Here is a 22,509-nt window from a genome sequence, read left to right as displayed (position 1 = left end):
TTTGTCTTAACATCATACTACGAATGGTAGTAGCCATGGCACAAAACCTTGCAACAGTATATGTAATTTGCGGATGATAATCCATTAGCAGGTAACTGGTATAGAATAAGGAATCACGGCCTGGGATTGATTGAATAATAGGGGCTATACTGGAAGTGCGGATGTCATGATAATAGGAACAGGACAAGAGTACATGGGTTATTGTCTCAATTTCTCCCATCCTGCACGGGCACAACTGCTCTAAGCATGGAATTCCACGGAATCTACCCTCAAGCAGAGCTGACGGGAGCACATCAAATCGCACCATGGTAAATATTTTTCTATATCTAACATTAGGAAGTTTGCTAAGATATTGCACAGGTGCAAAACCCCTGGTAGGGATGGTAACGACGGGCTTAAGTGTGGTCAGTGATAAATGGGTTTGAAATTCTATATCCATTATACGTTGGGAAATAGCTGACCATGCTTTAGAATACCCTAGCATAGAGATGGTAGTAAGCAAAAAGCCAAGTGTTGCCAGTTTCCTGATCAGTAGTTTATGCCAGGACGATTGGTATGTGTCAATAAGTACTAGGGGAGCCAGTCCCACGGGAAGGAACCGCAGTTTTAGCCATAGCTTTGTTTTGAGCTTCCAAATGCGTGTTTCAATGGTAGGCAAGCCGGCTTCCAGTCATAGGGTGTTATTAGTGACACATGGTGGTATCCCGAAGACGGACCTCAGGAACTTGGTTTGTATGGATGCAAAAGAGACTGATTTAGGAAAGACCAGCGCCTGGGAGAGCAATGTAATGTAAGAAGAAACCTTCACTGATCTATTCTCTGATTACGTAGGCCTATTTTCAAGACCTACTTCTTGAATCTTGTTCTAGTAGTCAACCCGAGGGCCACATTCCCACAAGGGCAACCTTGCAGGAGATACATGCTGTGGTGAGCAGAGCTAGAAAAAAAAGTGAGTGAAGCAATGGATGTAAGCTTTACCTTTAAACAGTAGGCTAATTTCTACACACTCTCTCACACACCCTGACCTTTCATCCACCTAAATAAAGGCATTATCAAGGTTCAAGGACACATTTTAGCCAGCAAAAAATGCTCAAGGAGCTAGTGAGGGATGTGGCTGAGGAGAGGGCATGGCTTGAAGATAGTATTGAGGGCCAGATACACATGTCTAGAGGGGCACATTTGGCCCCTGGGCTTGAGGTTCCTCACCATGAGCTCCTTAGAAGAAGGGTGGGTTATAAATGTAATTTTAAAAATACATCAGCAGCAAGTAATTGGACCTGGCTAATGGAGACAGCCTTGGTGTAAAATTCTTCCCTTCACATTTGGGTATGTTGTTACTCCCAGGTGCTTGAAGACTTTTGAAAAATATCCAGATGCTTTTAGAGAATTCACCATTAATTAGAATAATTGAAATATATGCTGAAGGCCAACTAATCCCCTGCCCAGAAAGCAGGATCAATGTTCCACCAGTCCCATAAAAGATCGACCTGTATGTAGACCTAGTGTGCCACAAACCAAGAGCATGAGTGCTCTGGTAACTACAGAGCAAATAGTTCCAGATTAGTCATGTAGGAGAACATGCAAACATCTGTTCAGTTGCTAATACATTTGGCCAGAGGTAAATTTCATCCATAGTCTTGTTATGCTATCTTGAGTTATAAGCAAAATCCACGAGCATCATGGAGTACAGGGGTTTGATTTAGGACAAGACAGAGCTGGGCTCAACTCCCTCCTTAGTCCTAACAGTTTTGGATCTGCCATGATCTCACAGTGTGATTACGGGAATAGTGGGGTGAGGTAGGGGAAGAACCTTGTTCATTTGAGCTGAGCAATTTACAGGAAGGGTGAGATGAAAATACAATAAATAAATTCCAAAAGGAATTTTTATTGGATACAACTCATCACCACCCAATATCCTCACTGGAGAATAGGCTGAGTTGCAAACTGAACATAAAGTGAAGTAAGGCCATAAGAAGATCCCAGTTGGATTGGATCAAAGCAATCTCATGTGAAGCTGCTGAATACAAAGACAGACCTTTTGTTCATTTGTTGTTCTTTTTGGTCTGACTGGCAGAGTGTCTTCAAGGTTCAGGATTTTTTTTCTAGCTCAGCTACCTGAGAACCTTTTAACTGAAGATGACACATTGGACCTCGACCTTCTGCATGCACATGCTCTGCTAGTGAACTGTGGGTCCTTTCCTGTGGCTACTTTTTCAGATGCTAATCCTTCCCTTTCTTGGATGCACACCTTAACGTGGTGAGAGGGTTTAAGAGTGTTGAAGAAGTTAAGAGCAATGCTTCAGGAGTCTAGACCAAGAGGCTAGACTCCTAGCAGGAGCACCCTAGGCGGAATGGTCAAAGCTGAAACACCAGACTAAAATGCATCCAAACTCAGAGGAAGGGAATGGTAAACCACCTCTGAATATCTCTTACCATGAAAACCCTGTGAACAGAGTATCCAAAATGCAACACGAGATAGTGCTGGAAGATGAGACCCCCCAGGTCAGAAGGCACTCACCGAGCTACTGGGGAAGAACAAAGGACAAGTATGAGTAGCGCTGTGACTAATGATGCAGCTGGGTCAAAGCCGAAAGGAAGCCCAGAGGCTGATGCACACAGATGCGAAAGGAGAGTCTGGAGTTGTACAACGCACACAATAGGAACATGGAATGTAAGAAGCATGAACCAGGGAAAGTTTTATTTATTTATTTATTTATTTAAAAAGTTTATATCCCGCTTCAGTTCCAAGGAATTCTAAGCGGCAAACAATAGCATAATAAAACAACATAGTACAGTATAACATACCAAACAAGTTATAAAACATTATAAGAAATATACAGTATATCACACATTACAATTCAAAAGCTAACTGAAATAAAAAGGTCTTAACTTGGCGACGGAAGCTAAACAGAGAAGGGGAAGAACGAATTTCCTGCGGAAGAGCATTCCAAAGAGTTGGTGCCCCCACTGAGAACAATTTATTTCTAATGCCCGTCTGGTGAATTTGGGAAAAGGAGGGAATATTAAGACCAGGGTCTAAAGAAGATCTTAAAGGACGGGCCGGTTCATAAAATGACAAACGATTTGATAGATAACTAGGACCTGAGCCCGATAGAGCTTTAAACGTTAAAACCAGGATTTTAAACTGAACTCGATAGGAGATTGGAAGCCAGTGTAGTTGTTTTAAAAGCGGAGTAGTGTGAGTTCGGACGTCCGCCCCAGTTAGCATCCTAACAGCTGCTCTCTGAACCAATTTCAATTGGCGGAGTATTCTAAGGGGAAGACCTAAATAAAATGAGTTACAATAATCTAGTTTAGACGTGACCAAGGCATGGGTAACCATGGTCAAGTCAGAAAGCTCCAAAAAAGGACGCAATTGGCGAACTAGCTTCAGGCGGGCGAAAATGCTTCTAGAGATTGCAAGAACATGAGCCTCTAGAGTCAAGGCCGAGTCTAGGAGAACACCGAGACTATGGACTTGAGTCTTTAAAGGGAGTACAACTCCGTCTAATATCGGAACATTCCCTGTTTCCACCTTAGTTCGATGTCCAACCACCAGCACCTCTGTTTTATCTGGGTTTAGTTTAAGTTTATTCTGCGTCATCCAGGTCTTTACTGCTGTTAGACAATTGTTTAATGGGAGGATGGCATCTTTCGTATCCGGAGGAAAGGAAAAATTAAGCTGGGTATCATCAGCATATTGGTGAAATCGAATTCCAAACCTCCGGATAATCTCTCCTAGCGGTTTCATGTAAATGTTGAATAGCATCGGTGAAAGCACCGAGCCTTGTGGAACTCCACATGATAACGGCCAGGGATCAGAACTAAAATTCCCAAGCAATACTCTCTGTGATCTGCCCTCCAAGAACGAGCGGAGCCACTGAAAAACAGTGCCTCGCAAGCCCATCTCGAAGAGGCGGTCTAGGAGGATGTTATGGTCGATCGTGTCGAACGCTGCAGAAAGATCGAGGAGAACTAGTAAGGACACATTCCCCTTGTCTAACTCTCTCCGAAGATCGTCTACTAAGGCCACCAATACAGTCTCAGTTCCATGACCTGGCCTAAAACCAGATTGAGATGAGTCAAAGTAATCCGTCAGCTCCAGAAAACTCTGGAGTTGCACGGCTACAACTCTCTCAATGATTTTACTTAAAAAAGGTAAGTTAGAAACAGGACGAAAACTGTCTAAACAGGAAGGGTTCAAGGAAGGCTTTTTTAATAATGGGATAACAATTGCTTCTTTTAAGCTTCCTGGAAGGTGACCTTGCTGGAGGGAGGCATTAATCAACTCACTGATCCAAATTGCGAGTCCCTTTCTGGACTGTTTTATAATCCAGGAAGGGCAAGGGTCAAGTAGACAAGTGGTAGGTCTCATCCCTTCCAAAAGGTTATTTATATCTGTTGGATGTACGATCTGAAAAGAGTCTAAGGTGGCAACGCAGACATGAGTGGCAGGGAGGGGGTTGGAAATTATAATATTCTTAGTGTCAAGGTCGAAACGTATCTGAGCAATTTTAGTACTAAAGTACGTGGCTAGTTCTTGGCAACGAGAAGCAGAATGATCAGGATTCGGCTTATGCTGGTCTTGGTTAAGTAAATTCTTAACCACCCGGAAGAGTTCTTTTGGTCGGCCATCAGCAGATGCAATGGTGGCCGAGAAAAAGGTTCTTTGAGCCGTAATTCTAGATGACATATAGTGTTTCAGAAAAATTTTTGCCTGAAGATGGTCGCAGGGGCTCCGTGTCTTCAGCCAATGGCGTTCTAAGCCCCTATAGGTCCGTTTCATATCAGCCAACTCCTTAGAGAACCATGGGGCAACTTTAGATCGAGAGTGTGTGAGAGGGCGTAACGGAGCAATAATATCTATAGTTCTGGACATTGTATTGTTCCAGGAATCTACTAGATCAACAATAGACTCGTTAGGTCGAGGAACTAGGAGTTTTTCAGCAGTAGATAAAAAAGTTGTTGAATTTAATAATCTTTTTGGACGAATCATTTTAATGGGATTCTTTCCTATAGAAGGGGTAAATAGTGGTGGAATATTAAATTTAATTAAATAATGATCCGTCCATGGTAATGGACGAATAGATAAGTCAGAGACTGCTAAGATCTCTTCATCTGATCCTGTGTAAAAAACAAGATCAAGAGTGTTTCCAGCTCTATGTGTAGGTTCCTTAATTAGTTGAAGAAGTCCTAAGGTCGACATAGTCGTCATAAACTCTCGAGCCGCACCATATAAAGAAGAATTAGCATGAATGTTGAAGTCACCCAATACTAACAGTTTGGGGGACATCAACATTAATTCCAGGGTCGCATTCGATAGATCCTGCAATGTGGACGTGGGGCAGCATGGAGAACGGTAGGTCAATAAAATTACCAAATTATCCTGGTTGCCAGATTTTAGACTAAGGACTTCGAATCCAGGAGGAGATGAAAGGGGGATCCTAGTTAGGGAGATAGTCTCTCTATATACTATTGCCACCCCGCCTCCAGGATCGCCAAGTCTAGGTTGATGTATAACCATGAAGCCAGGCGGGCAAAGACTAGTCAAATTAACTCCGCCGGCTTCGTCTAACCAGGTCTCAGTAATACATAGTACATCTACTTGTTCGTCCACAATGAGGTCTTGGATAATCACCGATTTCTTATTTACAGATCTTGCATTAAGGAGTGCGATTTGGGATCCGAAAAAGTTGTTTAAGGCAGGAGTCTGTCCCTCTTTTTGAGTTAATTGTACAGGGGCAAGTAGATGGCGATGTACTATGCCTTCTTTGGAATGAACATATGGTGTTAATTGGTTGTACTCCCTTCTACCTAATATCGTAGGAATAGGGTTGCTATCAAAGACCTTCGATAGGTACCCACCTCGATTCTTCAATATCAATTTAGAAATCGTCAAGCAAGAAATGGAACGTATCAACATTACAATACTTGGTATGAACGAACTAAAATGGATGGGAATGGGACATTTTCAATCAGGCAACTACAAAATATTTTATTCAGGAAATGAGAAATTAAGAAGAAATGGGGTTGCTTGAATAGTGAGAAGTGATGTAGCAAGAGCAATTACGAGCTACAACACAAGGTCTGAGCGAGTTATATCAATGAGATTAAATGGGAAGCCTATCAACATAACCACCATACAAGTCTATGCTCTGACGGCAAACACAGAAGAAGAGGAATTGTACAGGAAGAAGTACAGGAAGAAATTGATCACACACCAAAACAAGATATGCTGATAATCATGGGGGATTGGAATGCAAAAGTAGGGAACAGAGAAGAATTAGGAATTGTGGGGAAATGGGGCCTAGGAGACAGAAATGAAGCAGGAGAAAGACTTATTGAATTCTGTGAAGCCAATAATTTGTTTCTTGCGAACACTTTTTTTGAGCAACCGAAAAGATGACTGTACACTTGGACATCACCAAATGGTCAATATAGGAATCAAATTGATTATATGATTGGTAGCAGAAGATGGAGAATTTCCATACTTTCTGAGAAAACAAGACCAGGAGCAGATTGCAGTACAGATCATGAACTGGTCGTATCGAGTAAAGCTAAAGAAGACCAACAAAGCAATCATAATGCCAAAATACAATTTAAGTAACATCCCAGAAGCATATAAAGATCAAATAAGGAACAGGTTTACAGCTTTAAATTTAGTTGACAGAGAACTAGAAGAACTATGGAATGAAGTCAGAGACATTATCAGGGAAGAATGCAAAAAGACAATACCACTAGATAAAAAGAGAGAAAGACCACAATGGATGACTGAAGAAACTCTTCAAATGGTTAAAGAGAGAAGGAAAGCAAAAGCAAAAGGAGATAGAAACACAGTCAGAACCCTAAATGCAACAATACAGCGACTAGTACGTAGGGACAACAAGAACCACTACAATAGTTACTGTATAGAAATAGGACAACAAAAAGGGTAGAATAAGAGCCCTATTCCAAAAGATTAGTGAAATGAAAGGCAAATTTAAACCAAGAGTAGGAATGTTGAATAATCAACAGAGGAACATGCTGACTGACCCAGATGAAATAAAAGGAAGATGGAAGCAATACACTGAAGAACATAAGAGAGATGCCAGGATGACAGATTCATTCATGGAGGAACCATATGATGAAGAACCAGAAATTTTAGAATGCAAAGTGAAAGCTGCTCTTAAAATACTTGGAAGAAACAAATCACCAGGAATAGACAGCATACCAATAGAGTTGCTACAAGTTACTGAGACTGAATCTGTCCAAATTTTGACAAAAATCTTGCAGGAAATATGGAAAACTAAACAATGGCCCACAGACTGGAAGCATTCCATATACATCCCAATTCCAAAGAAAGGGGATCCCAGGGAATGCTCAAGATTCTACAACAAAGGCTCTTACCATATATGGAGCGAGAAATGCCAGACGTCCAAGCTGGATTTAGAAAGGGAAGAGGTACCAGAGATCATATCGCAAACATACGTTGAATAATGGAGTGGACCAAGGAATTTCAGAAGAAAATCACCCTGTGCTTTATAGATTACAGCAAAGCCTTTGACTGTGGAATGTTTTAAAAGAAATGGGGGTGCCACAGCATCTGATTGTCCTGATGCGCAACCTATACTCTGCACAAGAGGCTACTGCAAGGACAGAATATGGAGAAACCGATTGGTTCCCCATCGGAAAGGGTGTGAGACAGGGGTGTATTTTATCACCCTATTTGTTTAATCTGTACGCAGAACATAACATACGGAAAGCAGGATTGGACCAAGATGGAGGTGTGAAAATTGGAGGAAGAAATATCAATAATTTAAGATATGCAGACGATACCATACTACTAGCAGAAACCAGTTATGATTTGAAACGAATGCTGATGAAAGTTCAAGAGGAAAGCACAAAAGCAGGATTACAGCTGAACATCAAAAAGACTAAAGTAATGACAACAGAAGATTTATGTAACTTTATAGTTGACAATGAGGACATTGAACTTGTCAAGGACTATCAATACCTCGGCACAGTCATTAACCAAAATGGAGACAATAGTCAAGAAATCAGAAGAAGGCTAGGACTGGGGAGGGCAGCTATGAGAGAACTAGAAAAGGTCCTCAAATGTAAAGATGTATCACTGGGCACTAAAGTCAGGATCATTCAGAACATGGTATTTCCGATCTCTATGTATGGATGTGAGAGTTGGACAGTGAAAAAAGTGGATAAGAGAAAAATCAACTCATTTGAAATGTGGTGTTGGAGAAGAGCTTTGCGCATACCATGGACTGTGTGAAAAAGACAAATAATTGGGTGTTAGAACAAATTAAACCAGAACTGTCACTAGAAGCTAAAATGATGAAACTGAGGTTATCATACTTTGGACACATCATGAGAAGACATGATTCACTAGAAAAGACCATAATGCTGGGAAAAACAGAAGGGAGTAGAAAAAGAGGAAGGCCAAACAAGAGATGTATTGATTCCATAAAGGAAGCCACAGACCTGAACATACAAGATCTGAACAGGGTGGTTCATGACAGATGCTCTTGGAGGTCACTGATTCATAGGGTCGCCATAAATCGTAGTCGACTTGGAGGCACATAACAACAACAACAACAATCCTTCCACAGATTCCTCAACCCAACATGGCAATTTAGACATACGTTGAGCTGGACAAACTTTATAAGCTTCATCCTCAAGAGGCCTATCCAAAATGAGGCCCATCTTTAAAAGATGGCGGCCCCAAACTGTTTTTTTTACTCATGACAATCAATGAGACCATCACTTTCTCTATAATCACAGTAATGCACTGAATCTGAGATGATTCTAGCATAATATTGTTGGAGACAAGACTTCATAAAGAGGTATTCAGTCTGATGGGTAGGTGGCTTCTAATGCAGGTAGAATATGTGACTTCATAATCAGCTGCATACCAGCCTGTCCAAAGTTAGTGCACTAATCCCATACCATTACAAATAGTATTCATTTTGTCCATTTATACTTCCAGAGGTAATCCAAGTGCTACTAGCAAGGAGACAGGACCCCAGCTTTTAAACAAAAGCATGTTCAGAATCAACATGTCAGGAAAAGACAAGCTAGGTATTCACACTATGTAGCTAAGTACCAGCTACTGAATCACATATCATGGGATGTAGTCTTGAACAGCTACTCCATCTAAAGCTCTTTTTGTTATGTAAAGTAGTGTTAAAGGTCTCTTTCTGCATGGAGCAAAGAGAGGCATACAGTAAGATTCTGTGCAATATTTCCCCTTGCAAATTGGTACTAGCCTGCCCAGGAGTAGGATTAGACAATGCAATGATATTTGTGCATATGTAAACAAAACTGCGACTTGTTATGCATACATTCAGGAAAATGTCAGATGGTCATTTGCATTACTCAACAGGAATAAAGGTGACAAAACAGCCAATGATTACCACACAGTTGCATGGCTTCTGCAGAATCTATTGCCTTTCTTAGAGCAGACACATACACCTCTTTATGGTGCCTTAGATATGACAATGACGTGCAAGACCACTCCTGTTTAATGACTTCAAAAATGCAGAGACCCTCATAAGCATTACTATAATGACTTCTTGATGTAAAATGTTTCCCAGCCTTTTCTGTATATGACAGCATCAGTCATACTGTGGAGAAACATGCTACTGATAACTGCAGGAATATGTTTTGGCTGTAGATTGATTGCAATTATGCAGCCCCTTTGGTGGGACTAGTCCTATTAACATTAATGGGACAACTCAACAGCATAAGCGAGTCTCCACTTGTGTCATGGTGTTTTTTTTTAATCAAAAATAGCCACTGTATGATTGTCAGTGTTATTTGCAAATGAAGGGTTCCAACAAGGCTAAATGTTTCCTTTCACAAATCGGTTTCTACAGGAAATGAAGAGCCTTATTTTACTCCTTTTTTGACAGCCCCCTCCACGACATTTGCTATGACTGAAGGGATTTTAGAGCCACAATGCAGATGGCATATGTGCTCAGTACTGACCTTTGAGGAGACACATTGAAAGCTTACCACCCAAGTGAAAATGGATTTGGAGGTTGTAATCAAGTTGCAGCTATCACAGATGGAAGTAGAGTGAGGACCAAACTGGATGGCTACTTTATTGCATTGGTAGCAATAACACTGGGGGATTTTTAACATTTAATATTAGGGTGAGAGGCCCAATTGACGTTGGGATACAGCGAGTGGAGGCTTAATCTTTTTCTTCCCAGCTGCAGTTTTGTTCAGAACCAACTCCCCCACATGGCAATTAGCTCCCTTCTAAGTTCTTATGGGCACAAATGCAAATTTTTCTTCTAGAGCTAACTGCAATGTGTGGGGTGCAACTTTCATCAGGATCATGGCTGGGGAGGCAGGGTGAAACCTTCCCTTCCCATCTACAGCATTCCCAATGAAAATCACCTTGCACTCCTAATATTAAAATGTTAAAATCCCCTGAGTGGTTGGCAGTCATGCAATAGAAGTAACATCTAGGCTGACAGTGAGAAATCACATTGACAAAAGGGCTTAGAGAAATTCCAAGTCCCTGCCTCATCCGAGGATTTCAATGTGCACCTCTCCATCAGCGTGTGGGAGGCAGCAGGGTCCCTGTTCAGGATTGGTGTAGGTGGAGACCTGTAATTGCGGTAACATCCAGTCCTGCAGGATTCTAGACAGGCCCCCGTGGGATTCTGGACAGGCCCCACCTCTGGCAGTCAATCAGCTGTGGATCAGAGGGGAGACCACTTCCTTCTGGTGTGTTCCCAGCTTTAAATATAGCTCTCCCTGATGGCCACAACCCAACACCCTTCCCAGAGGAGCTCTGGGCACTTGGACAGATGCCCCAATGCAGGGGGTACTACTATCTATCTCCCTTTTATTTTTCATTTCTGCTCAGTGGGATCATTCTTTACCTTCAGTGGCGTCGCTAGGGTTGGTGTCACCCGGTGCGATAACTCATGGTGTCATCCAGGGCCGGCTCCAGGCATGCGGGGGCCTTTGGGCATCAGCTTGCCCTGGCCCCCCAGTGGGTGGGTAGGTGTGCTACACATGCACATCTCTGCCAACAACTAAGATGGCGGCAGTGGCTTCAGTACCTTAGGGAAACTGCGGCCGCCATCTTAATTAAGGGCAATGGTAAAGATTACTGTAGACAGGTAGGGGGGCTGTGCGGGGGTGTGGGGGATGCACAGATCATGGAAGGGGAGTGGAGGGCCCCTCAGGGGCTCCTGTAGCTCTGGGGCCCTCGGGCCAGTGCCCAACCTGGCTGTCCTTTAAAACTGGCCCTGGTGGTGGGCATCGCCAGCAAAAGGAGAGCTAGGGGCGGCTCTGGGTGTCACCCCCCTTTCGGTGTCACTCGGGTGTGGTCTGTACCCCCCACACCTGCCTAGTGATGCCCCTGCTTACCTTTCCTATAGCAAGGGAGGTAATGGGAACTTGGCTACCCTAGGAGCCAATGGTGCCTTGGCCAATGGTGTGGCAATACCTGGCCTCCCTCAAGGAGTACGGACTCGTCCCCATAACCATAGTAGCCATGTCCTGTTTTTTATAAAGCCTAGGACTTCCCTGACCTATGCACCTTATTTAGGGGATGCAAAGCACTACAGGGCTAGCACATGGTAATCCCAGCAAACTCAGATGTCAGGAGACCAGAAACCTATGAACTCCTGCACAAAATGCATTGTATGCTGTCTTTGGTGTGCTGGTCAGATTTTGAAACCATACTGCTCAGGGTGGCCCTTTCCCTAGCCCTTCTTTAGAGTTCTGAATGTGGGGGAAATTACCCACCCGCATCCTGGTTTGATATCTTGGCCAAGGCTTTGAGTAAGGCAGACACATCAGGCATTTGAAAAACCAACAAAGTGAGCACGGGGTTGTGGGCCCTGCTTCCTGCATCTGGACATTTTCAATTCATCAGAGATCAGTTTACTGGTGTTCCATGCAGATGCCTCTTGGGTCTGACGCTTGCTCTGGGGGAGTATGGAGCCCACTTATTTCAGATGAGGCAGCCACACCAGCTGCTGAGTGGGAGTTCCCTCCAGCATGGATTCAGGCCATTGACAGATGGCAGTCCACAACCTATAAGGGTTACAACCAGCCACACTGGGTTTCTCACCCTAACACTCATTGTTGATCCTTTTTTTCTGGCCACAGGTCCAAAGTCCATGTGGATTTGCAATTAATTAAAATGATTTATATGCAGGCAAAGCTAAAAATCTAATCTCTGGAAAAGAGTATTGCCTGGAATCCTGGAAAGCCAACGCTAGTCCATGTCATCGGTACTGAGCTATGTGGTACCAAATGGCCTGAATCAGTATAAGGCAGATTCCTTTGTTCCTAAAAGAGGAAAGAGACCCAACAGCCATAGCAACTCCAAAATCTATTTATGTATTGTATTTACATTTATATACTGCTTTATTGTAAAAACAATTTTCAAAGTGGTTTACAGAAGGAATTAAAGCAATAAAATTATTAGAAAAAACAGTTAAAGACAAGCATTTAGAAACATTCAAAATAATAAAACCAACAATCAGTTAAAAATAGATTAAAAAACATAATAGCTTCTACATGCCTGGGTAGGCTTGTCTAAACAAAAATGTTTTTAGCAGGTGCTAAAAAACATACAATGAAGGTGCCTGTCTGGTGTTAATAGGCAGGGAGTTCCAAAGAGTAGGTGCTGCCGCACTAAAGCATTAGTTTCTTACAAGAGCAGAACAAGTACTATATGGCATCTGTAACACCCATCTAACATTTCCACAACACTAGGCTCCTTTCTTCCTACAATGGCCTTCTGATGACTGGCCTGGCATGAGGGCACTTAAACCCTTCTTGCCAGAAACAAGTAGGCTAGATTAAATGTTCCCTACCCAGGCTCCCAAAGCAGGTGATAAGGAATTATCCCATCACTTCAGCTGGACCTGGGAACACCCTCTTTTAGCTAAGATTTCAATCTTAATTTCCAATGAGATTTTGTGTGTGTGAATGATTTTTGTGTGTGTTTGAATGACATCCCCAGGGCCCACCCCATGGGGTCACTAGGGCCCACCCTGTAACATCACTAGGGCCGTCCCTGAAATCTCAAGGTTTGGGATCCTTCTGACCTGGCAACCGTTGTTGAGGATCTGCCACGTTTGAAGGTTAATAAGGTCATGTGTCAGTCCATTCTGGTGCACAGAGGTCTGTTGGTTCAGCTCCCTGTCTTATCGTGCAGACTAACAGACATGATCTGGCCAGATAGTGTTCCTGATTGCCCAGGACTAAGTCTCATTGAACATAGTTGGACTGATTTCTGAGCAAACCTGCATAGGATTGTGCTTTTAGATTCACTGAGAAGCTTGCAAGTGCCTTTAGGGAACTTTGGGTTAAATTCTATGGCAGGCCTAGCTAAAAGGGTGCTCTCCAGATTTTTGTTTTATTTTTTAATTTTAATCTTTATAACAAAGAACAATACAACATACCCATTATTACACAAAACAAAAATAAAACAAAAACTAGGGCTATAAAAATGTGTTGCCCATTACAATAGGTAACAAGAGTTAGGTAGTGACAGTGGTGCATTGTCTCAGTAATTCAAGCAGGTGTCTCCAAAGCCTTCCATGTGTCTGTGAAGGATGCCATCCATGCTCCTCCAATGGGGCATATTTAATTAAACAGGACAGGGATAATGGGAGTTGTAATCCGATCAGAAGGGCATCATGCTGGCGACCCCTGTCCTATGGTATGAAGTATAATTGCTGATACAGTAGTCCTCAGTGAGCTCAGTAAAATTATTAGCAATCTGCACTAAGACTATATTTCCCAATCCAGACAATTTCTGTTCACATCAGGCACCAAGTTCTGGTTTCAAAGTTGTATTCAGCTATGTCCTATGCAAGGTAGACACATTGAAACGAATGAGTCTAAGAGAGTCATCTTTGTTAACACCAGTGGGCTTACACTGAGTGGGGCTAACACTGAATACAATATGTCCATGTACTGCAGTTGAACAGGATACATTGAATAAAAAATGCAAGCACTCAACTTCCGTGGGTTGTCTCTGCAGGAGACTTTGGCACCCAAATCCTAAATTGGTTTACTTGAAGAAACTTCCATGAAAATCAGTAGTACTTACTTCCAAGTAAACCTATTTACGAACTGTAAGGTGGGGTACAATCCACCAAGCATAGCTTTAGCAAAACTTCCCATTCCTTAATGAGGTTTGCATATATATATATTATATCCTACCAAAATGAATGGAGGTTATGCTGCAGAAATGTCTGGTTGATTGCATCTATGCTGCTCTTCCTAGGTCTAAACAATGCACAAGAAGAGAAGTAGATTAAAGAAAGAGGGGGAAATATTATATACACTAATCTAACACACAGCAAAGGCCACTTTACATTCCAAACCAGCACTGCTGGGTAAATTGTTCTACAGCTGGCAACTGCAACTGTTTCCAGCAGAGTTTGAACACACTCATCTACTTTCATTATGCTGACATGACTGAAAATACCTCCAGCCAGACATATTTGTAATCCATAACCCCCTCTCTCATTCTTGCACGCTTTTAGTGTCAGTCTCTAGGCACAGGTATAGAGGGACCCCAAAATTGATGGAATGATGAAATGAACAAAATTTATCTTAAGAGACTGAACTCTTCGATGCACTAGAAGGTGCTGATAGAGTGGGAGACGTTTGCGATTCAGCAGAGATATAAAAGGATGTTTTAGCCCCAAACCTCGCAGGATGTAGTAAATAAAGCCCTTCATTTATGCAGAAGCACATAACTTGAGGTGAATGTTAATAAATGGTAAAAGAACACATAGATACATCACTGATGAGTTAGAACCGTAAAAGTTGCAAAAAAAATTACCCCTCATTCAATATTTCATCAGTGTTTCTAAATGGTGAATGCCCCCAAGGCTTGATTTAGGGTGCAGTCCTAACCCCAACCAATGCCTGCCAGGACTGAATGGAGTAGCAGGGCCATCACCACATTGGCAGACCTGTTGAGCATGCATGTTTCACTCATGCAAGGCTGCTCCATCCCCCAAAGCACTGGGATTGGAGAGTGCTAGTAAAACCATTTCCTTTGATTGCAAGCTACAACTGCCAGTTATAATGGAACTCTTCCTCTCTCCTCACTCTGTGTTTGCTGTCCTTCCCCCCCACCATTATGGTAAACTTAAGAGGTGTTAAGTTATGGTAAATGTAGAGATGACAGAGAATCCACTTTGCTTCCAAGAAGCCCCAAATACTTCCAATCTGATACATCCCTCTACTAGAAATAACTATCCATGGATAACCTCTCCCCAAATGTAGTCATGTTAGCTTATTACACAGAATCTTAGGACATCTGAAAGACTAATCAAGTCTCTCTTCTACTGAAGTTAGCACAAGCTTATGGCCCATCATGTTCTTAATGGGACAAATAGAAGTTGAGGCTTGAGGGGCCATTTCATCAAGAAAATAATGTGAAGAGAAAGGGTTTGCCCTTCCATACCCCCGTGCTACATCCTGATCCATACGACCCCCTTCTCCCATGACTACTGGCCAGTTATGGATCTCTGTCATCTCACCAATGTGGGCTATATTAAGCTGTAGAAGTGGATTTCCACGTAAGGCAAGGACTGGTTTTTTAAGGACTTGTGTAGCTTTGGGACAAAATTCTCCCATCATCCAAATTCTCCCCTCTCTCCACATCATTAGGCTTGACTTCCACACAGAGAATAGCAAACAAACTAATTTTGGTATTTAAGGAAGAAGTACACTTTGCAGTCTCATGACTTTCTTCATTAGGACCAAACAAGATAACTTTATTTGTCCCTGATTTTTCCTAGGTTCAAGGAGCTGCATTTTTTACCAAAAGTTTTCCCCATAACCATGCAATTTTTTTTATGATATAGTCACAGGCCCAATAAAAGCAAATTAAAACACCAAAATAATACAATATCTAACATACACCAAGTTAAATATACGGTCCTTCTATCAAATAAGGACAGGAACAAACAAAGGTTTCCCTACACCCATTTCTTCTTGTCCAGGGTTTGTGTAGCCCTCTACCTCCCAGAGAGACAAGGCAGTCTCTAGAAAATGGACCTTTATACTCTTCAGTGCCACCACTGATCTGTAATCTCCTTGTGGCTACCACAACTGTGGTTGAGTTCCCAACTATAGAAATATTGGCACAATAAAGCCATGCCAGCTATATTTTTAAAAATGCCACTCTCAACAGATGCAGAACAAAAGTTGTGCACTTCAGTTCTTGCATTAAGCAGGAGGGCAGGTGTCAACTAAAGCATTTGTAACAAAAGGAAAGAAATTGATTGCTTAACTTAGCAATTACTATAGATGAGCCCAGGAAAATGCTAAGAATCCCAGGGAGTTGTACTAAGAGATGTTCTTGAGGATATATTTGGGAATGGTCCAAAACAACATGACTATAAGACAGGGGTGGAGAACCTGTGGTTCTCCAGATGTTGTGGACTCCAGTTCCCATCAGCCCTAGCTAGCATGACCAATGATTGGGGATGATGGAAACTGTAGACCAGGAACATATGGAGGGCCACAGATTCTCCACTCCTGTTATAGGGAAATGGAGCACTTACCAAGATATTTAGCACCCATTACCTTGGGCATTTTGGGGGCTAAAGAAGCAGTCCTACACATACATTTGTAGACATGTATAGGCACTGCATAGCATGGTGTCATTTTTGAGTGTACACAAATATTGACCCTGCCTGACTGAATCAACAGAAAGTTACCAGATTCGATGTTCAGATGGAAAACTTGTGGCCCTCCAGATATTGTTGGACTCCATCAGCCCCAGCCAGCATGGCCAATGATCAGGGATAATGGGAGTTATAGTCCAGCAACATATGGAGAGCTTCAGGTTTCCTTAATACGTATTAAGCCATGTACATATTCTCATATTAAGCCATGTGTTATTGCATCATGCACTGCATTCTGGGCATGCACAAATGCATGTGACATCTTCATGCTCTACAGATAACAGGTGAGAGCATTTATTTCACACAAAATATTCTCTGAAAAAACCCATGGCATACATGTGGCTCTCTGTATTTTAAAAAACCAAGACAATACTACTTCATATATGCGTAGCATAAATGGTGTGTTCATATGGGGACCATGTAACAGATGATGTGGAAGACCCTTCCTGAAAACCTGGAGCCTACTCTCAGTGAAAGCAGCAATACTGGTCTGGATGGACAAACAGCCTGACCTAGTATATGGCAGTTGCCTGTGCTTTCTATGACAATCAGTTAGACAGGCTGGCATAACAGCTATTTGAAGTTAGTTTCATTAAGATCTCCTGTCCAAGTCTGGCCAGGGCTCTGTGACAAGAGAAAAAGACAATGATAGACATATATGAACCCCATTACATATCTTGCTTCAGAGACATAAAGCTTATCATCAGATTCTAGTATGCTGAAAGGTTAAATGATCAGATACCTTCCAATCTGGGTTCAAGCCTGGCTGTGAGATTGAATTTGCCTTGGTCGCCCTGATGGATGTCCTTTATTGGGAAAAGGTCAGAGGGAGTGTGACCCTGTTATCCACTTTTGCCCATGTGCTGGTAACCTCCTTACTGCAATGCACTCTATGAGGGGTTGCCCTTGAGGTTCACTCAGAAGTGGCAGCTAGTACAAAATGCAGCAGCTTGATTCCTCACTGGGGAATGAAATAATTGCACTGGCTGCCAGTTAGGTACCAAGCTAAATTTTATGTGCTGGTATTGGTGTACAAAGCTTTATACAGCTTGGGACCAGGATACTTAAAAGATTGTCTCACCTCTTTTCCCAACTGATCACTGTGGTCTGCACTGTGGTCTGTAGAGACTTATCAGGAGGTCCATTCCATATGATATAGGAAATGGGCCTTTAGTGGGGTGGCACCTACCCTATGGAATTCACTTCTGTTACACATTCAACATGCACTGTCTCTGCTGTCTTTTCAGCACCTACTGAAGACCTTCTTCTTTCAACAAGTCTTTTAAATGGATATCGTCATCCCGGTCTGCATCTGATTTGGAACTATTTTTTAATTTTTTATATATTGAATTGTTTTTAAATGTGTGCATTTTTTAAAATGGAATTGTTTGTAATTGTTTTATATATGGAACTTTTTGTTTTACATTTTTCTTGTTTTATGGTTGTAACTTTTATTTGTTCTATAATTGTATATTTTATTGTTGTAAATGGTTGTATATTGTAATACTAGAATCCACCCTATTCCTGTTGATTGTGATTTGTTTTCATGGTTTTTAATACTGCATTTGCAACTTCTGTAACTCACCCTGAAGTTGTAACTGAACAACAACAACAAAACAACAACTATAATTCTTCTCACTTTGATGTTTGTGGTTTATGTTTTAAGCCATGATGGACCATCTGATATCAAACAGGTACTTTCCCACACTGCTTAGCCATACAAGCAATGGGGAATCTGTGGCCCTCCAGATATTGCTGGACTCTTAACTCCCATCAGCCAACATGGCAAATGACCAGGAATTATGGGAGTTATTGTCCAACAATTTATGGAAGCCCACAGATTCCCCAATCCCCAACCTACACCAATAATGGAAGGACCATCAGTATTAAAAATTGTACATGACACTTTGCTCTTTATAATGCCTGGGAACTGTATATATACAGTAGCGCCCCACTCATATGGCGGGTTATGTTCCAGACCCCCACCTAAAAGCAAAACCCGCCGAAAAGCAGAACGCTATCAATAAAATGGCGCCTGATGCCTGAAAACGCAGTAAAAATGGAACAAGCACCGTATGAGTGAGGCCTTACTCTAATTGAAAGCCGCTGTCTTAGCAGAATGCCGAAAAGCTGTATAGGAAAGGCATACCTAGTTCTAACTAATTAACTAAGTTGGAGGCACAATGCCCAGACTTGGGTATTGCCCTCATGGCTCAGGAGAGAGAGCAAAGACAAAGATGTCTCCTCTCTCCTCAGACAGTCGAAGAAGACAAAAGAAGGAGGGGCATGTCAGTTTCCTGAGCATATCAATTTACAACGGAAGGAAGTTAGGTAGAGAACAGAACAGGTAAATGTGGGCAAGCCTAGCCAGTTGGAGGATCCTAACTTTATCTTCCTTCTGGAATACAAACAAAAGAACCCAAACAGGAGTTGCTCTTGACCCACTTCCAACAAAATGAGGGTGTGCTTTCAACAGATAGCACTGCCTAACATTTTTGGACTCTGTGTGTGTTAAGGGTATGTGTTTTGTCGAGCTAAAATAATGCTCATAATAGTGTATGACCTTTCTGTTTCTCATGGGATGTCCAATGGCCTACATGAATCTTAGAAGCTCAGATGCCATGAAATGAAGATTTTATCCCATTTCACTTAAGAGAAATAGTAGGATTTGAATGAGTGTCAGATATAAAGGTCAGTACTTTATGTGTTCTATATATGCTCGGTCTGCTCCCTGCTGCTTTTGCATTCAATCTCCTGGGAGACCTACCTAAATCACTCTGTCTCTTGAACTATTGTTTAATAACAATGTCTCTTCAGTTTGCAAGCCCAAAAGAAACAGGGCCACTGCAAGAACATTTACTACAGTGACTTGTGTCGATATAACAGCAGTTCTTATCCCAAGGGTCAGAACATCAGAACAACACTGCTGGATCAAACCAAAGGGCTATCTAGTCCAAACAGATCCTTACGAGAAGCCCACAAGCAGGACATGAGAGCAATAACACTTCCCTGCTCATGACCCCAGCATCAACTAGAACGCGGAGGCAAGCTACCTCTGATCCTGATACTATAGCAAACATGACTAGCAGTCGTTTATAGCCTGATCCTCCATGAATTTGTCTAATCCTTTTAAAGCCATCACTATATCTTTAACTATGCACTGTGTGAAGAATTACTTTTGTATGTCTTGAATCTCCCATAATTTAGCTTCTTTGGATGACCCTGGGGTCTAGAACTATGAGGGAGAAAAACTTCTCTTGCATCACTTTATCCACACCTGCCTAATTTTATAATATCCTCACTTACTTGCCTTTCTTTTTTTCTAAGCTAAAAGGCTCCTACCATAGTAACCTTTCCTCATAGGGAAGATGCTTCAGCCCACTGAGCATTTTGGTTGCCCTTTTCTGCACCTTTTCCAGCCCTGCAAGACAGACAAATAGATAGATGCAGCAACCAGAACTGTACACGGCATGTCAAGTGTGGTTGTGTCATAGATTTTTATAAATACATTTTGATGTGGGCACTTTTATTTTTGATCCTTTTCCTAATGATTCTTACAATGGGATTTGCCTTTTTCACAGCTGCTGCACACTGGATCAACATTTTCATCAAGCTATCCAGCACAAGCACAAGATCTCTTTCTTGGTCAGTTACCACCAGTTCAGACACCACTAGCATAGTAGATGTGAAGTTACGACTTTTTACCCCACTGAGCATCACTTTGCACTTCCTCATATTGAACTGCTCTTGCCAGTTTAATGCCCATTTACCCAGTTTGGAGAGCTCCTTTAGGAGCACCTTGCGAATCCTTTCTTGGTTTGTATCAGCCTGAATAATTTAGTGTTATAAGCAAACTTGGCCATTTCGTTGCTCACTGCTATGATGTTCATTTGTATAGTCACAAGATGCCTGCTTCTGGAGTATTCAAAACTGCCTAGAATTATAGATGTTTGGGGGATGGATCCATTTAAGATAAAATCCTAGTTATTTCCTTCAAAGGAAAGAGAATTTGACAGGAGTAACTATTAACTCAATGATAGAAAATATACTTGACATGAAGGAGGTTCCATAGTCAATCCCTTGCAAATCCAGTTAACAGGATGTCAGGTAGCAGGTGATGGGGGCGACCTTTGCATAAGATTCTGAAGACCTGCTGTCTGTCAGAGTAGACAGTAGAAGGCTAGATGAGTAGATGAGCCAATAGTCTGACCTGGTATAGAGTTGTTCCTATGCTCCTAAATTTAACCGATTAGTGCCTTCAAAGTGCTCTGAAATCTGTAGAACTGAGGATGCCTGCTTAAAGTTCAATTCATAACCATTCTAATTAAGCAAATGGCTCTCTATCCTGCCATCTCAGAGCGAGAATGAAGATTATAGACAAAGAAACTTGCTTGTTGAATTTACCTATAATATCATGGCTGGGGCATTTTCTGGTGTCTGTGGCTTATCAAGGCCAGTTTTACATATGAATGACTTGGACTTATGCCCGTGACCCTGTATTTTCAGAGGGCTTTGGAAATATGAGAATATGTACATGGGTAAATGATTTTAAAATATTTACATACTTTACAGTGAAAAACTAGCATGGAAGATGGGACATATTGTATAAATGTAATTTGTAGGCTTTTTGTGTCCTCTAAGGAAACTCAGGCTGCAATCCTATACATACTTGGGAGTGAGTTCCATTGAACTAAATGGAACTTTCTTCTAAGCAATATACATAAGGTATATTGTGTATCCAAAACAACCTTTGCAGATCTGTTTACAAACAGATGTTGTCATTTTTTTATTACTTCCATTCCATGTATTCGTGTCACAGTGTTGCACTCATCATGATAGCGCGGGCTAACTGACCGTTTAGAAACTATCTAGAAACATTGAGGCTGGACATCAGTATTTCTGGAGACTCTGCTAGCATAATATGCTTGTATAACAAATAGAGATGTGAAGGCCCAGAAAAAAACTAGACTTTTTTGGGGGGGGGGTCCACTTTTTTTCTGTGTTTTTTCCTCTTGAATTTTCCTGTATTTTTCTGGGCCTTCACATCTCTAGTAACAAACTTTTTAACATATTGTCCTTAAAACCACATAGCCACTAGGTCCAATTAGGCACTAGGCACTGAAAGGTAAAAACTACAATCAGAAAACACTTATTTTATCATGGTTTATATTATCATGCTTCTCCATGCACATCAGTGAGTATAATGTGTGCAGCACATTGTAGAGCAAACTACTAACCATGAAGTACACACATTATACTCCAAAAACATGATGGCATGGAAGCCCCAGTCTTTTTGTTTAAAGTCCTCATTCTCATCAGCTGCCTCTCTGGCATGGAAGCCTGAAGACGCCTGAAGCTCTCACTTGCCCGGTTCTCCTCTGTATTTTAGTGAAGAAAGAGCTTCATTGGTAGATACTAGCAGAGAAAAGGAGAGTCTTCTGGATCAAGGTCAATGGAAGTTAAAAGGTTCCATCTGTAGAGTTATGAAGGCACCAAATTTACTAGAGCGATGTGCCTCTTGATATTCTGCACACTCTTTGTGGGCAACAGAACTGGGAGAGACCATTTTACTTAATTTCTCCAAGGGAAGGAGAAATTGTCCAACAGTTTCTTAGGGGTGGGCTCACCATTAGCAGTGGCAGCAGCACAACCTCTCTTTCCCTCCAGTTTTTTCTCTTTTTTTGCTGCTGCTGCTGCTGCTGCTGTTGTTGGCAGCCTGGCCACCATTTTGTATTCTCCACAATGCCTCAGACTGTAGTGTTGCTTCAAGGTAGAAATGGTGGCCATCATCTCAAAACAGTGAACATTCACAGAAAATTCTGCA

General features: G+C 41.8%; 1 protein-coding gene across 1 annotated transcript in view; it reads right to left on the bottom strand.

The window, feature by feature from the left end:
• TBC1D5 (TBC1 domain family member 5) overlaps positions 1-19,609 on the bottom strand; it is a 741,088-nt gene extending 721,479 nt beyond the window's left edge. The window contains exon 1 of the mRNA XM_061587418.1: positions 19,605-19,609. The gene's annotated coding sequence lies outside the window, so the exon portion shown is untranslated. The remainder of the gene's footprint in view (positions 1-19,604) is intronic.
• Between the last annotated feature and the right edge of the window lie 2,900 nt (positions 19,610-22,509).

This window comes from Rhineura floridana, chromosome 10 (genome assembly GCF_030035675.1).
Source record: "Rhineura floridana isolate rRhiFlo1 chromosome 10, rRhiFlo1.hap2, whole genome shotgun sequence".
Taxonomy (NCBI): domain Eukaryota; kingdom Metazoa; phylum Chordata; class Lepidosauria; order Squamata; family Rhineuridae; genus Rhineura; species Rhineura floridana.
Note: the sequence above shows the minus strand (reverse complement) of the source record. Positions and strands in the feature narration are given on the sequence as shown.